This window comes from Pleurodeles waltl, chromosome 9 (assembly GCF_031143425.1).
Source record: "Pleurodeles waltl isolate 20211129_DDA chromosome 9, aPleWal1.hap1.20221129, whole genome shotgun sequence".
Taxonomy (NCBI): Eukaryota; Metazoa; Chordata; class Amphibia; order Caudata; family Salamandridae; genus Pleurodeles; species Pleurodeles waltl.
In genome coordinates this window covers 237,527,555-237,543,988 of record NC_090448.1, presented here as the reverse complement: position 1 = coordinate 237,543,988, position 16,434 = coordinate 237,527,555, and the positions used below count along the sequence as shown (strand labels likewise).

Genomic DNA, 16,434 nt, shown 5'->3' with positions numbered 1-16,434 from the left:
CCCCATAATGAAAAGCGATTAGAGGTCAATGCACAGTTTGGCGTATTTCTGGAACACAGCCACACAGGTATAGACTGGAAAACTGAAACACATTCCTACTTTTAGTGGCTGACGCAGAAATATCCACTCTACATTTTCAAGGGTTGATTTGATTATTTTACAAGGACGTCCCGAGGCTTTACACACAAATGATTATTTTCCGAAGTCACGCAAAAGGCGTAAACCCTTGAGGGGAGGTGGTCTAGGCTTAGTGAACATTTGTCTGCTCAAACGCTGCGTTTTCATTGGGCGATGAGTGAGCCACGTGTCTGCCGTTTTCTCTAAGGAGCCCTGAGGGAATAAATCCATGTCAGCCCAGCTGCAAAAATGATTACCAACACAGGCCCTTCAGCTAGTCCCAACATTCCTTGAATGTCGATGTTTTAACTATGAGAGCAGGCCACATTTTCAAAAGGAAACTCTAACATCATCTTCCTGCAGCAGGGATCAGGTTTGCCTCCCACTGCTGGCAATTTGACAGCGCACCCTGGTCCAGAATCCACACAAATATTCTGTGACTGCTTACAACTGTTTGCAATAAAGCCAGACAAAGCCGTATTCAAGGCACCTTTGTAAGCACTGAAGGCATTAAAGAGACCTACTGGAGGCAAGATATTTAACACTCGTGTGATGACTGACTGAGCAGAGACAGCGTTGGCACATCTATATATCTGACCAGGAATACAATTCACTATAAAGAAAAGGTTGTATTATGCCCAAGGATCTATCGTTATCCTACATCTGCTTTGAGTAGCTCACCCAATTCCACTGTGTTCTTTGCATTCTGGGATATGTAGTCCGTTTTAATTGCAGAGCAGCAAAACTGGAAGGCAGTCTTGTTTCTGTGCGGATAGTGAATTCACTTCAGGTGTCTGCGTTTAACCTTACATGTTACAGGTACAAATCTTACTTGGTAAACTTGACCTTTCATTCTTCCAAGGTCAATTACATGAACAACATTTACATCCTCATTCAAAGTGCCGGGGTAACTTAGAAACTGAATGCAAACTGTTTGCTCCTGATTTCCAGTATCAGGTCGAGCACAAATTGCAATTAGTCCCTTGCCCAGGCAAATTCCTCCACGTAACGCCTAGAGGAATTACGCAGCCCAAACTGTGCACAAACGGAAACAATAATCGCCCGGAGTCAGGACCAAATCCGCTGCGGCAGTGAACGAGTGCCTTACAATAGGTTTGTACATCACCTGATTCATTAGTTTCTGTATCATTTCCATCCTGTCATAAATGGTCCTGCTTAGTTAAAACGATTCCATTGAGTTTAATGAATTAATTTACATAAGTTCCTTTCATTTTGTCTAAAATAACCTGAAATTGCAGTAAACACAATACCTGGGTATCAAACAGGGCCAGCTGTAACAACATGACGTTTGACAACCATCACATGATTGATTAATAGTGACTCCTATTGCGCATAGAAACTGGAGAAAAAACGCGGCGTGAAGTACTATTCAGAGAAATCAGGTCTATACCAAAAATAAACCATTATCTGTTAGACTCGACACATATAAAAAACGGAGACCGTTCAATGTCATTTTCACAGAAGACAACAGGTGTCCCAATGTCCTGTGCGGGTTGGACAGTGTGAATGGTACTTACAGGGTCGTCCCGTTCAGTGCTGGGGGATGCGGTTGGGCAGTGGTGGTCGAGCACTTGAACCGTGAAGGCCGTCCATTGGTCAGCTCCCTGTCCCCGGCGGCAGCCGGCTGGGGCACGCTTGGCAGCGTGAGCGAGCAGTGAGTGAAATGCCAGCTTGCTCGCCGGGAGACAGCTACCTCTTCCTCACACAGTGACTCTTGCAGGGCGGGCCCGGCTGCGAGCCTCGGACAGGGACGGGTTAAGGCGCACGCTCCTCCGGCACCACACACACAGGCAGGGCTTTACCTCCCAGACACCCTCAAAGCCTCCTCCAGGTTCACAGATCCGGGGATCAGACGCACGAGCTCTGTGTGTCAGCACATGGGATGTTACCTCACGAGGCCAGGTGGTTTAACAAGGTGTGTGGTGGGGCAGAGAGGAGGCCCTGGCCCTCCCCTCGGCGCTGCCACGTCCGGCACTGAGGAAGCCTGTCATACCACCTGCACCCACCGACCCTCGGTACCTCACAGGACGCGCTGCGCCGGCCTGGAGTCCAAACTCTACATTCCACAGACGTCAAATGGGACAGACCGGCCCTTTCCAGCCCTCGGCCGCCGCTGCTGCCCCAACAAACCCATCCGAAGGGCTGTGTCAATAAATAATAAAACTCTTTCGGTTTAACTCTCCGGGTAGGCTGCAGGCTCTCGGGTTTCTGCCTTCTTGAGTTACAGTGCATACCATCAGCGCTTTGTTTCACAGAGGGGACCCAGCTTCCATCCTCTGGAAAGTCCACGCACACATGTGCCTTTCTTATTTAATAGTTTCACTACCTTACTGGAAAAAAGCGGAACGTGCAGTGAGGGGGAGGGCCCAGCCTGCCAAAGCAGCCCTCCAGATGGAGATCGGTGTCTGAGCGAGGTCTCTGCGCTGTGGTAATCTGGTAGACTGTAATTCTGAGGAGATTATGTTACTGTTTGAGGCAGGGTTCTTAGGGCCGCTTCGCACTAACAGGTGGTCAGAGGCAACACGGTGCATTTAAAGAAAATCACTGCAGGCATTAAATTGTATTCTAGTCGTATGGTGAAAACAAGCGAGCGCGTGGTTGCAGGTAGCCACAGAGGTCCGGGTTCTAGAAGTTTCTTTACTTCTGTCTGCCCGTGGAACAGCGGTTTGCTCTAAAGACTGTTTGTGTAAGATTATCCCGGCTTTACTCTTTGCTACAATAAGAAACAGATCTCTCCGCGAGAGCTTTCCTCTGGAAGCCTCTGTTTTTCTTCGCCGTCCAAAAAGCAAACCGACCTTGCATTCTTTCCTTTTTTTCTGCAGGATGACCTGGGGTCGCCATAGTATCTCATTTTTTAATTTAATTCGTAAATATTTTCAAACATGTAAACTATTTCAGCGCCATGTGGCGTGGAACAGAAATAAATAAACCCGTTTAAGTACATTTAACATAAAGACCTTCTTCTGCACATTCTTGAAGGATTTTAACCATTTATTTCATACATAGATATGCTAGAGGGTGGAGAGTGAGAGGGCCCTAGTGCAAGGAAGTAACTGACCCCCGCCGGTTGTTGTCACAAGGATAAAACACTACAATAACGAAGCTACAGTGGGCGTCTCAGGCCTCCGGGCCCTGGTGCTACTGCACACGCTGCACCAATGAAAGCTATGCCCATATAAGAATGCAGGCAGTTAATAGGGAAAGTCCACATTTTGAAGAATGTTAAAATCTAAAGATAATGTCACTTAAAAGGTGACTATCGATCAGTGACACCTCTCAAAGGTAGCCAACAATCATCGACGTTTTTCGCCCTCTTTGATGCTTATCAGTTTAATATTTGTGATACTTTAAGAAAAGTGAAAGCAAAAGTCGAAAGCTAATACCAAACAAGCACAAAAGCTAATACTAAACAACCACAAAGGGTGAATAATAACACAGAGGGATACATATCTGTGTAATGAACAGGAGAAAAGGTGTATGCTACATGATCACTAGTGTTACTCAGTTGGAATTAACACCGCTAGAGCTCTGGCAAGGCCTATTTTGGGGCTAGTTTCCGCTACCGAGGGCTATTGACGCTTTATGTGTTGTGTGTAGGTGATCAATCTTTTCTGGTGCAAAAATGACCGTTTTCACACATTTTTGCAACTAAGAACAGGATCCACCTTGCAGATCAATCATTGTTATGTTGTGCAGGTTTGTAGAACACACCTTCACCCAGGAGGGTATCCCGACGCTGGGTGTGAGTCTAGCCACATGTAGGGCATAGTGGGACTACACGAAAAAGCCAGATCCTCAGCTTCTTAAGGAATTCAGGAGCTGAAGGGGAGGCTCTTCTGTGTAGGGGAAGGTCCTCTTTGGGCACAGGCAGGCAGCCTGGCAGATGTGCTAGACGCTGTAAGCGGTTGCCAGTTCACTGATTGCTGTGGAGGCGAAGGGAAGCTCTCTGCTTTGGAATCCAATGGATCCACGTGACCTGAATGTATGGCACGGACTGCTTGTGACTCAGGAGATGGATCACTCCTCTGACAGGAAGAAGGCCCTTATGTAAAAGTTGACTCAGCAGGAGACACACAGTGTGCCTCGTTCCACTGCAGGTGCACACATCCTTCATAAAGGATACTTTGACATCGCACATGTCAGAAGCGAGTGAAAGCAGTGTGCTGAAGAGGCTCCACTGTACTGGAAAGGGGGTAAGGGAACCTTGGTGGCTTAGCATTAAACAAGATAAGCCTTTTCTGTGTAAATATCAGTAGCAGCAGGTGACCTTTTAAAGCTGGGCCACATTCTATGGAGTGAGTGAAGCAAGCCTTCGCCCCTTCCCACGAAAAGGTTTGTGAGGGTTCTACACACCAATACAGTTATTAAATGCGGGTACAGTTTTCAACTAATTTGGATAAAAAGCCATGGGCTTTCCAGGCAGTTCTTAGCAGGCAGGTATGAAATAGTCCAATAGTTCCTTAGCATGCCTAACAGGTATAACCTTCACAAGAGTGTTGGGGCTTCGGCTCCAAAAAAAACGGCGGCAAAGCATGTATTTTTCAGCTACATTTCCACAAAAGTTGGCGAAAGCCATAGGTTTTACAGACAGTTCATTGAATATTATGCAATTTTGCAAATGCTATAATGCCACATCTAATTTTCCCATTCTTTCATTTATAAATATATTTTCAGTCATATAGTATAACACAAGATCTGCTTGGAGGTCATGGGGGAAAATTATATTACGATAGATAGCCGAGCGGGGAGTACTACACTAGCGGCCAGGTATACAAAATATTTTTGTGTTCACAAATGGGCCGATTCGCAGAATTGCCCTGTTTGCAGACACAGAAGGCTTTTTGAAATGTACAAAGCCCTACTTGTGATACGGTAACTTATTACCGAATCGCAAATTGGGTTTGCGATTCGGTATTTGGAAGGGGCGTGTTTAGGGCATCCCTTCCTAGTACCGAATCCCAGTGGTGTGTGTGAATGTTTTGCAACCGAAATGTGGTTGCAAAACATTTGCACTTTACCAACAACCTAAAGTTGGTGGTAACCCATTCACAAATAGGAAGAGGATCCCAAGGGACACCGTCACCATTGAAAATGGTTGTAAAAACATTTTTCAAAAGCAGGTAGTGGCCCCACGGCCCACTGTGTACTCTTAAAAATTAAAAGAAAACTTTTAATTTTTCTCTTTGAAATGCATTCTATTTTCCTTCAACGAAAACGGGCTGCATAAAAATAAAAGATTGCTTTATTGAAGAGCAATCACAGACATGGTCAAAGTCTAATCAACATAGATGGTGAACTGCCTCCAAATGATTAATACAATAACGGTCATAGCAGAAAGTGCCCTCTGTCATGGATGCCCTCCATATGCTTGAGCTTGCTAACAAATGTCAGATATGCCCACTCTTTATCAGCATGCTCATCAGAAGCCACAATTGGCCACTATATGCTAGAGGCAGCAGGAAGCCTAGGATTTCTGTCATGTGCCAACGAGGTCAAATCATAATGACAATGATGCCCACAATAAATCAAAGAGTAGCATTACAATGCCTAAGGTGCCCACCGGTCACAAAGAAGGTCCTTCTTACGTCAGGGCCACTAAAGCACCTGGGATGCTTGTAATATTCAAAAGACGGCATCATGTAAGGTGTGGGATGAGCAGAGTATGCTAATAATAGGGCCACCCTAATACGGAGGATGCTCTCAAAATGCTAAAGCGAGGTGTCTCATACTAGGACCATACTAAATATAATAAGGAATTGAAAGACAATTCTACATTGAAATATTCTGCTAGCAAGACTCAGAATAAACTAAACATTTTATGTCTATTTGCAGTTGCAGTGCTCTCTTTTGGGTAAGACGCTGAAAAAGGGCGGTCATGTTTGGCCACATTCCTTAGGAGGCTCATTATACACACATACTGGTGTTCACAAGTTATGTAATATCAAAATGTACATTTTAGGAACTGTAGCAAGAGTTAGTTACAGGTTTAAAAGTAACATAACAAAGTGAGGCTCCAAGAGATAGAGCAGTGTAGAACGTCTGCGGTAACAGTTTATATGGTGGGAATCAATATAGGTGTTATTTGGGGCTCTCCAGATCGTCTCACACTAACATTAATAGAAAGTCACTTAAAAAGATGCAATTCAAAATATTCAGTTTTGTTAAAATTGCTCCTCCAAAAACAAATCTATTAACAGGTAACTAGATGGATTTCTTGATTAGATGTATTTGTCAATATTTATAAGCTCATACTCGGAGCAGAAGCATATGGGGTCTTGTACATGAAGGTGGAAGGACATCCTAGAGGATGCCTGATCATGTTATACAAAGCTGGAAGAGAGGGGGATGTAAACTCCAATGTGTAAGGTCTTTGATGTTGGTGGGAGCTGCAGGTCACCATATTGATGAACAATGAGGACAATACGAACTCAGTTTCAGTAAATCACACCTGCCAACTCACACAGTGCCACTGTGCGTCACACGATTTCGGCTCCCTTCACACAATCACCCAGTGAGGAGCCAGAATCACACGGTGGCAGGCAATGCAATCTGAAAACCACTTCACAAGTTGGCTTTTCAGTTCATCTTTGCATGCTGTAAGCAGCCAAAGTCCATTAATGACTATGAAAACACCCCAGGACATCGACGGCAGCCTCAGCCACCCTTTGTCAGTTAAGATCTCATCCGTGATGGCATCAGTGATGTCACTGACCATGTCATGAGTGATGTAATATGTGAGGTCATAAGCAGGGCATTGCTGGGGCATAAGTTATAGTTAGCTCATATCAAAATAACTGCTGAATTTCTATGGTTTTGTGTATGTATAATCTGAGCCTAACTATAACACCCCTGCAATATTATTTTTTTGTGTGACTTTCTAAGGTTTTTTTAAATTCTATTTCCTAACTATACCACCCCTGTAACCTTTGTTTTTTCAGTGAAAAAAGTATATATATATGAGTGGCGATATATATACATATATATGTATGTATATATATATATATATATATATATCTATATATATATATGTATACATACATATATATATATATATATCGCCACTCAGTAGTTATAGTTAGGACCTAGTTTCTATATAAAAATCGTTTTGCTAATAACTTTGGCACCATTTGATGAATCTTCACAACACTTTCCAGGAGAATACAAAGCTCACTTCAGTATCTGTCTGGAAAGTTTCGGGGTTATCCGTCAAGCAGGGGCCGAGAAAAAGGGGAGGGTCCCAAAACGCTTTTTCCACCATTCATTTTTCCATAGGGATTGTGAACAGCGAGAGCACAGAAACCACTGGACGAAATTACACCAAATTTGTCAGAAAGCTGGGGCCTGGTCCAGAAAGGGACCTTCATGTAATGTGGTGTAAATCCATTCATTAGTTTTAGAGAAATAAAGAACATCCTAATTTGTATATATAGGGAAGCAAAGGCTCCGCAAACTCTCCTGATCTTGTGTTGAGATCTGATTGGCTGCCAACACTTCAACAAGGAAGCGTTGGCAGCCATGTTGGGACTCAGCTTCAGCTGAGTCTGAGATAAAACTGCAAAAAAAACCCACAAGGGGCCAGGGTAGAGCCACCCTGACCCCTTAGTTCTGGTGCTTGGGACCCCCTCACCCCAGAGCAAAACATTTTATTTTTATTTTTTTTGCTGCAATTCACAGATCCGGCAAAAAAATAAAATAAAAAAACGAAGCATGGACTCCTGCACTTTGTCATTCTCAAGCCCCTGGGTGGGCCAAGTCTTGGGGACATTGTTAATTTTAATGCAGGGGGGGCCGCAGCCCCGGTAACCACCACCTCCCCGTGGTTACAATAAAATAGTGAAGGGGGTACGTTTCGGACCCCTGCAGACCCAGGGACCGCCACCTCCCTTGGGCTGTACTCATTGGAAGGGGGGGACGCATAGCCCCCCCCTCAAGGAACCATTAATGGCCCTGGGGACTGCCATCTCCCAGGACCGGCTCCTGCTATGTCCTGAGGTGCTCAATCCTGGGACATAACTATTTGCTTTTGTTTGGTGGGAGCTGTCAGCTCCCACCATGCAAAAGCAAACAAAGTCTACTTTCTGCAAGAGAGCTGCCAAACAGCTCTCTCTTGCAGAAAGCAGAGTTTTCATCTGTCTTCCCTGCACAAAAATATGCGTGCGGGAAAGGCAGATGAAAGCATTCATTCCACAAGCAGGGAGCTGCTTTTAAAAGAAACTCCCTGCTTGTGGGAGCAATGCCGGCTCCCACAAGACATGGGGAGCTGGCTAGGACTGCGGGGACCTTGAGGCTCCCCCTGCAGTCCTGTCACTCACTTTCTCACTCTCTCTTCCTTCCCATAATGGGATGGAAGAGACAGATAGAGATTGCCATTGCAGGGGCTCTTCATGCAATGACTTGAAGGAGTAAGACTAGCCTGATATGTGGTTCGGATGTCATAATTACGTTTTGATGCAAAGCAGAACATAGGCCCTCATTCTGACCTTGGCGGGCGGCGGAGGCCGCCCGCCAAAGTCCCGCCGTCAGGTTACCGTTCCGCGGTCGAAAGACCGCGGCGGTAATTCTGACTTTCCCGCTGGGCTGGCGGGCGGTCTCCTTCAGACCGCCAGCCAGCCCAGCGGGAAAGAGGCTTCCACGATGAAGCCGGCTCGGAATCGAGCCGGCGGAGTGGAAGCTGTGCGACGGGTGCAGTTGCACCCGTCGCGTATTTCACTGTCTGCGCAGCAGACAGTGAAATACATTTAGGGGCCCTCTTACGGGGGCCCCTGCAATGCCCATGCCAGTGGCATGGGCACTGCAGGGGCCCCCAGGGGCCCCGCGACCCCCCCTACCGCCATCCGGATCTCGGCGGTCCGACCGCCGGGATCTGGATGGCGGTAGGGGGGGTCAGAATCCCCGCGGCGGTGCAGCAAGCTGCGCCGCCGCGGAGGATTCAATGGGGCCGCGGTACACTGGCGGGACCCCGCCAGTGGTGCCGGTCCGACCGCGGCTTTACCGCCGCGGTCGGAATCCCCATTGAAGCACCGCCGGCTTGTCGGCGGTGCTCCCGCGGTCCTCCGCCCTGGCGGTCAAAGACCGCCAGGGTCAGAATGAGGGCCATAGTCTCTTCTGACCTACAGGTAAAGCTCTTGAACTGTCACTCAGTAGGTTGATGGTTCAAAGCCTAGTATCTCAAGGCAGTGGGTCAATTTATTTACTAGTATGTATACTGTTAAACCTTCCTGAATGTAATAGTTATGTCTGGACAAAACATAATAATAAGTCGAGTCACCTATAGCCAAACGGTTAAGGTCTCAGACTCTCACACTAACAGTTAAGGGTTCTAGTCCAGGTATGCCTGAGTTCAACTCCCTGTTTTGATTTATTTTCAACTTGAAATGTTTAAGGTTCATACAACTCAATGCTTTGAGACTACCAAACTGGATTCCGCCCAGTAAGAGGCACTGAATCTGCACTCATAGCAATCTGGGATGATATTAAAAACACAGTCGACCACAATGGAGTTGCTGCAATACTTCTCTTGGACCTCTCAGCTGCCTTTGATACTATTGACCTTGACACTATAATTCAAAGACTCCACAAAGCCAGCTAAGAAGCCACTACTCTCGACTGGATTACATCCGACCTTCAAAACAGAACGAATATCTCCTATTCCTCCCCCTTCTCGCCTAAACCCTACCTCACAAAAGCAGGGGTCCTTCAAGGATCAATCATCTTACCTATGCTTTTCAACATCTACATGATGTCATTACCAGAATCGATCAATGATTTTCAATGCACATGCTACAACTATGCAGATGACACACAAATATTCCTTAAATTGTAATACCCCAAAGACATTGAAAACTCACAAATCTTCAGTTACCTCAGAGCTATTGATCAGTGGATGACTTGGAGCCATCTCAAACTGAATGCTTCCAAAACATAAATACTCACATGTGGCGACTGGAAAAATTATGACCCACAGTGCACGTGCCCTGGCCATCTGGGACCACCTCCTCAAGTATCTAAGGAAGTTAAACACCTTGGAATTACTATGGACTCCAAGTTAACAATGAATGTCCAAGTGGACAAATTCCCAGGGTCAAGGTTCATTACTTTGAAGACTCTGTGACACATCTTCCCCCACCTCAGATTTCCACACAAGGTGCTGGCTACTATCTCTCTTGTACTAAACTGGAGTGCGCCAATGGCCTCTACCATGGATCATCTCTAAATACTATGAAAAAACTTCAATGTATTCAGAACTCAGCTGCCAGGCTACTATTACATGTAAAGCCACAAGCCCACAACTCCCCTGCCTTGAGAGCACTACTTTGGTTACCAGGTTGCCAGAAGATCCACTTCAAGCTGCTTTGCATCACCCACAAAGTTATAGATGGAAAAAGGACCGCTTTTCATCAGAAACAAAATAACCAAATACATTCAACAAAGAAACCTCCGCTCAATATTGGCACCCAGCCTTAAAACACCACAATAAAAGAAAAGGACAATAGGTGGTAAATCCTTCTCCATTTAAACAGCCATACTTTGGAATTCATTACCTCCAAATATAAGATCCACGGATAACTATCTTGTCTTCAGGAGACTACTCAAGAGCTGTTTAAGATCCACGGATAACTATCTTGTCTTGTGAAGAATACTCAAGAGCTGGCTCTTTCCTTCATAACCAACATATCCAAACAGCAATGAACTGCTGGTGCCCGTGTTGATAAATATTTATAATCTGATTATGTGTATATTCTAGATATGTATAGTTCTTTAAGAAATATGTATAGTTACTAGCAACAGTAAAAAGTGTGCGAATTAAACAACTACTCTGACAATGAACTGGCTAGCTAATGTATAGGCTTTAGGACCAATAAGCATTAGGCTAATGGATGTCAATCAATCTATTCAATGCATACTTGTGGGAGGCGAATAATCTAAAGGCTAGATCTTGTTGCAGGAAAGCTAAATTTGTAAGGAACAAGTTATCTAGTAGGAAACTCTTCAATGGTTTAAGCACAAGAAAGGAAGACTCTATCCCTACATCCAGCCAATATGATTAGGGATTTTTGAGGTAGAAGGAAGAGAGTATACATAACCAACATTTTCATTTATGCCCCCGCTGCTGGCGCATTCTTTTTGAGACTTTACTTCAGTGAAGCCTTGTGGGTCGCACTGTGAATACTGTTCTGAAATTGGAAATCTGTGGGGTAATTAAAGGCTGAAGTCGGACGGGCGAGGGAGGGGTGGGTCTGTGTGTGTGTGTGTGTGTGTGTGTAGGGGGGGACCCTTAGCTTAGTGGAAAGATCTACATTTAATGCCATAGACAGCTGATGATGTCTGGCAAGATATCTGGCCTCCTACATTTCATTTCTTTAAATTGTTTAAATATGTTAATTTCAGTTCTGCTTATCTCTGTCTTTATCTCAGATTATGGACCCTTGATTTTTTAACTCTATTGTTGCTGTTCAGGCCACTTAGAAATGTGGAATGTGATCTCGACGTACCATAGTAAGTAGGTTCAGGCAAATAAAAAAAAAGAAAGAGCAACACGTGCTAAGAATACCATTGATCAGTCAACAGATATAGGACACACTGGATACATTTATAAGTCCCTTGTGTCCCTTAGCGCTGCCTTAGTGTCATTTTTGTTGACGCTGCAGCAGCGCTAAACATGCCTTCACCCTGCAACATATTTACAAAGTGATGCAATGCTAGCACTGCGCCACTTTGTAAACCCTTGCGCCACATTATGCCCGTGCCAAGTTTAATGTATGCAAAGGGGGGTGTTCCCCCGCAGGGAGGCCCAAAAAAATGATACAGTGGAATTTACAAGATTTCACAGAACCATTCTAGTGTAATTTTGTTAACGCCTGGCCAGGGCAGGCATTAAAGTGATGCTATGCTATTTCCTATGGGCCTCCCCGAGGTTTGCTGGACTTGCATCAACATTTTTGGCACTATTCCAGCAAAGCACCACAATAGCGGCAAAAATGTTGACGCTATTATGCTAACATGCGTCATGGTCTCCTGTATTGTAAATACAGCACTACCATGGTGTCATTAGGACTGTGTAGGGTGACGCAAACTGGTGCATCAGAGCCGATGCGCCATTTCCTTGTATATATGCCCTATTGTGTACAGCAGCTGAATGCACAGGCAAGTGCTTTGACGCCATAATATGCTAGAAGTCATGACACAAATGCTGATGCCATAACACAAGAGTTTCCTTCTCTTCTGGTAGCCGGACCACTGCACTGTCTCCAACACCCTAGCTGTAGCCCTAACCCCTCACCCTCTCAGTGACACTGGTTACAGACACTTGTCACCCAGACAGAAACTACATGTGTTTGAGGCGGGTGTCGGCATTATATCAGCACAGGTGACAGTAAGAGGGTGTGGTGTCTCTCACCTAGGACTGTCAGCTGTGTTTAGTGCTCTAACTCAAAAGATTAAATAAAAGGTTCTGATGGCGTTGGGTCTGAATCATCCAGTCATCTTCCAAGGTCAACCAGACGAGTGTTATCAAGATTAATAATCGAAAGGAAAACTCAGGCACCCGGAGGCATTTCACTGAGTTGACCAAGAAGTGAATAATTAATATTCTTAACAAAAATATCTCAGATATTTCACACGGCTTATGCTAAAGCCCTGTTTGCTGGTTTCAGAAAGTGAATAATGTTTGCTCAGAGCAGAATCAAACCTGAGCAATGAGGAGTTCATGTCCCCATGGTCCTATCACATGGAGTTTGCTGTAGGGCGTTGTTGGGAGGCGTAAAAAAAAGCACGGGAAACATGATTCTTTAAAAAATTTTGCCATGGATCCTCTGCAAATTTGTGATGATCTGTGAAGTGGGGCCAAGAAAAAGGGTGGGCGGGGGGTCAAACAAACTTCGTTTTCCATGTTAATTCCCATAGGGTCTTTAGAAACTACTACAGCCCAAACCGCTGAACGGAATTACACCAAATGTGTCAGGAAGCAATATTTTGGTGCACAGATTGTGCTTTTTGTCATTTGGTGTAAATCCATTCAGTAGTTTTGGAGATATTAGAGGTTAAAAAATAAAGATCTCTACGAACACGGATCCTCAGCAGTTCCAATAGTCCCTGTGCTGATATTTGATTGGCTGCCAACACTTCAACCACGAAGAGTTGGCAGCCATTTTAGGACTTGGCAAAAGAAACACCAAAAAAAAGAAAAGGGGGCAGGATAGGAATACAGAAACCCCCTTGCCTGGGTTATGGGGTCCCCATGGGACCCTGCCTGGGTAAAAAATACTTTTTAAAAAACATTTGTGGGCAAATCCACAGATGGATCTGCTGAAAATTTAAAAAAATTAAGAGCACTGTCCCCCGCTTGTTGTTTTAAGAGCCCCCAGGTGGGCCTGGTCCCAAAGGCATTGTGGCTATTTAGACAAATGGAGGGGGCATACGGGGCCCCCCTCCAAGGGCTTCTTAAAGCACCATAGATCACCACCTCCTCGGGGGCTGAACATCACAAATATCCAGGGGGCCATGTGGAACCCCGTGGGTCCTGGGGACTACCACCTCCCTGGGGCTACAACAATTAAATGATATGGGGTGGCCGCGCAGATGCCCCCTGGGACCACCACGTTCCTGGGGCTACAATAGTAAAATGATGTGGGGGCGGCGCAAACTACCCCGGGCCACGGGGAACAACACCTTCTTTAGGATACAATTAAAAATGATGTTGGGGGCCTCTCGGACCCCCTGGGCCCCGGGAACCAAAACCCCCCCAGGGCCAATTCATTTTTGAAAAAGGAGGGGGAGCGTGTGGCCCCGCAGTGGTTGCCATGTATGGCCTTTGGGACTGCCACCTCCCTGTGGCCCACCCTGTGCAGAACAAAATAAGGGGGCCACATAGCCCCCCTCCTGGAGCCATATTTGACCATGGGGACCCCCACCCCCCAGGGTTGGCTCCTGCCACCTCCCGAGGTGCCCACACTCAGGAGGTAGCTGTTTTCTTTTGCTTGGCTGGAGGTGTGACAGCTCCTGCCAGGCAAAAGCAAACACTCTGCATCCAGCAAGTGGAAGCTGTAAAAATGCTTCTGCTTGCTGGAAGCGGAGATTTCATCTCTTTCCCTGCCTGCAGACATGCAGGGAAAGAGATTAAAGCATTTCTCCTGCACGCAGGGAGCCGCATTTGCAGGAGGTGGGGAGCCAGCTGCGATAACAGTGGCCTTGAGGCTCCCCCCCTGGTCCCCCGGGCACTTTACTGAGTGCCCTGGGTGGGGCCAAGGCACTGGGGAGGACATGGCCGGGCCCCGGTGGATGGAGTCCCTAGGGCCAAAATCGGCCTGGGAAGGTGGGCCATGTGGCCCCCTCCCATTTTACGATAAGTGTTTGGCCCCCAGGAGGTGGTTATAAGTATTTGGCCCTCAGGAGGTGGTGGTCCTCGGGGCCCAGGGGTCCATGCGGTTCCCCATATTTGTATTTAATGTTGTTCGGGGTGCTGGTTGTCCCTGGGACCCGGGCAGGGTCTGCACAGCCCCCTTAAGTTTTTTTATTATGTAGCCCCATGGAGGTGGTGGCTCTCGTGACCTGGTGGGGTCCCCGCATACTTATGTTTAATGTTGCCCTCTTTTTTTTATTATATTGGCCATGCCCCAGGAACCTGACCCACCCAGCACAAAATTAATAGGAAGCACAGGAGACCAAGTTAAAAAAAGAAAATGAGGCCCTGGTTGGCTCCCATGGGCACCCCAGTACCAAGGCAAGGGTATTAGGGTATACGTACACAGCCCCCTATTCTTTTTTTTTGTGTTTGGTGAAGGGCGTGCGTGGTGCAGCTTTTGGTGCTTTTAGGCGATTGGCTGCAGGGCCTGGCCAACCTCTACCGAGCTCTCCTGAAGGCCATGCATGGAGCGAGGGTTGGAGCTTAGAGGGAGTTGGAAGCAGAGCCCGGTCACAGGCCAGGCTCTGCGGCCAGCCTCTGCCGTGCATGGCATTTGGCCATGCACGACGTAGGGTTGGTTGATTATAAGGGGTAGGCTGCAGGGCCTGGCCACAGGGCAAGGTCTGTGGACAACCCCCGCTGCGCACGGCCAAAGGCCATGCACGGGGAGTGGTTTGGTGTTCAAAGGGGGTTGGAAGCAGGCCCTGTGACCAACCTCCGCTGCACATGGCCTTCGGTCCTAAGGTAAATATAACTCACGACTTCACCATGCCCTGCTAATTAATTAAGATATTGCAGCACTCATGTCATCTTTTATAACATCGTTGATAATATCACTGTACCATTTACAGTAACATTATTGATGAGAAAACTGTGCATGGTGGGGGTGCGAGTTATAGATACCTTATGGCGCGAGCTATAGTTACTTGAAATAACCATAACATTAACTGCTGAATTTCTATGGATTGGTGCGAGTAAATTCAAAACCTAACTATAACATCCCTGTAACCTTTGGTTTTTAAGTGAAAAATAATAATAATACATATATATATATATATATATATATATATATATATTTATATACACACACACACACATACACATACTGAAAAAGAAAAAGCTTATGGTAACGTTATAGTTAGGTGAAAGGTGAAAGTGTCAGTTAAACCATACAGGTTTAAACACAAAAAGCCACTGGAATTCACAAGTTATAGTTTTCTCAAGTAACTATAATTTGTACCCTAAAGTAACTAACTCTCCCCATGCACTGCTAATTACCTCATATATTATGTCACTCTTGATGTAATCTATGACATCACCCATGAAATAAAATGGCTGCCGCAACTTTCTAGTCAGGTTGCAGTCAGCCAATTGCAGTGCTTCCTTTCGCACACACGTTCCTGAAAAATTCCTGAAAATTCTCAAATTTTGCTAATTATTTGCAAAGGTGCCTCAGCCAGAGATATACAAATTCGATTTCCCTAAATTTCTTAAAAACTACCAAACAGATTTACCAAAATAAGAAAAAGATAAATCTAGCTTTCTGCCAAATTTGGTGTAACTCCGTCCAGTGGTTCGGGCTGTAGATGTGTCTAAAGGTCCGATGGGAATCAACATGGGAAACACAACTTTTTTGACCCCCCCTTTTTCTCAGCCCTTGTTTGGCAGATCATCTAGAAACTTTACATACGCAAAAAGAATGACCCCGAAACTTTTGTTGGAAACAGATTCGTCAAACGGTGCCAAAGATATATGCAAGTCAAAAAACAAAAAATTACATTATATATATATATAATCTCATTACACAAACATGCCTAATGGTACGTTTAAATAGGGCCTGCCACTTAGATCACACAACTTTGCTTATATATTATGTCGGTGAGCTCCACCTTGAA

The 16,434-nt window shown here is 45.6% G+C and overlaps 1 protein-coding gene across 5 annotated transcripts in view; it reads right to left on the bottom strand.

Moving 5' to 3' along the window:
• Positions 1 to 16,434, bottom strand: part of IQSEC1 (IQ motif and Sec7 domain ArfGEF 1) — a 695,018-nt gene that overhangs the window by 365,493 nt on the left and 313,091 nt on the right. The window contains exon 1 of one of the 5 annotated variants that reach the window (XM_069206627.1): positions 1,656 to 1,933. The exons of the other annotated variants lie outside the window; for them this stretch is intronic. The gene's annotated coding sequence lies outside the window, so the exon portion shown is untranslated. Of the gene's footprint in view, positions 1 to 1,655; positions 1,934 to 16,434 lie in introns of those variants that run through there. 5 annotated transcript variants of the gene reach the window in all.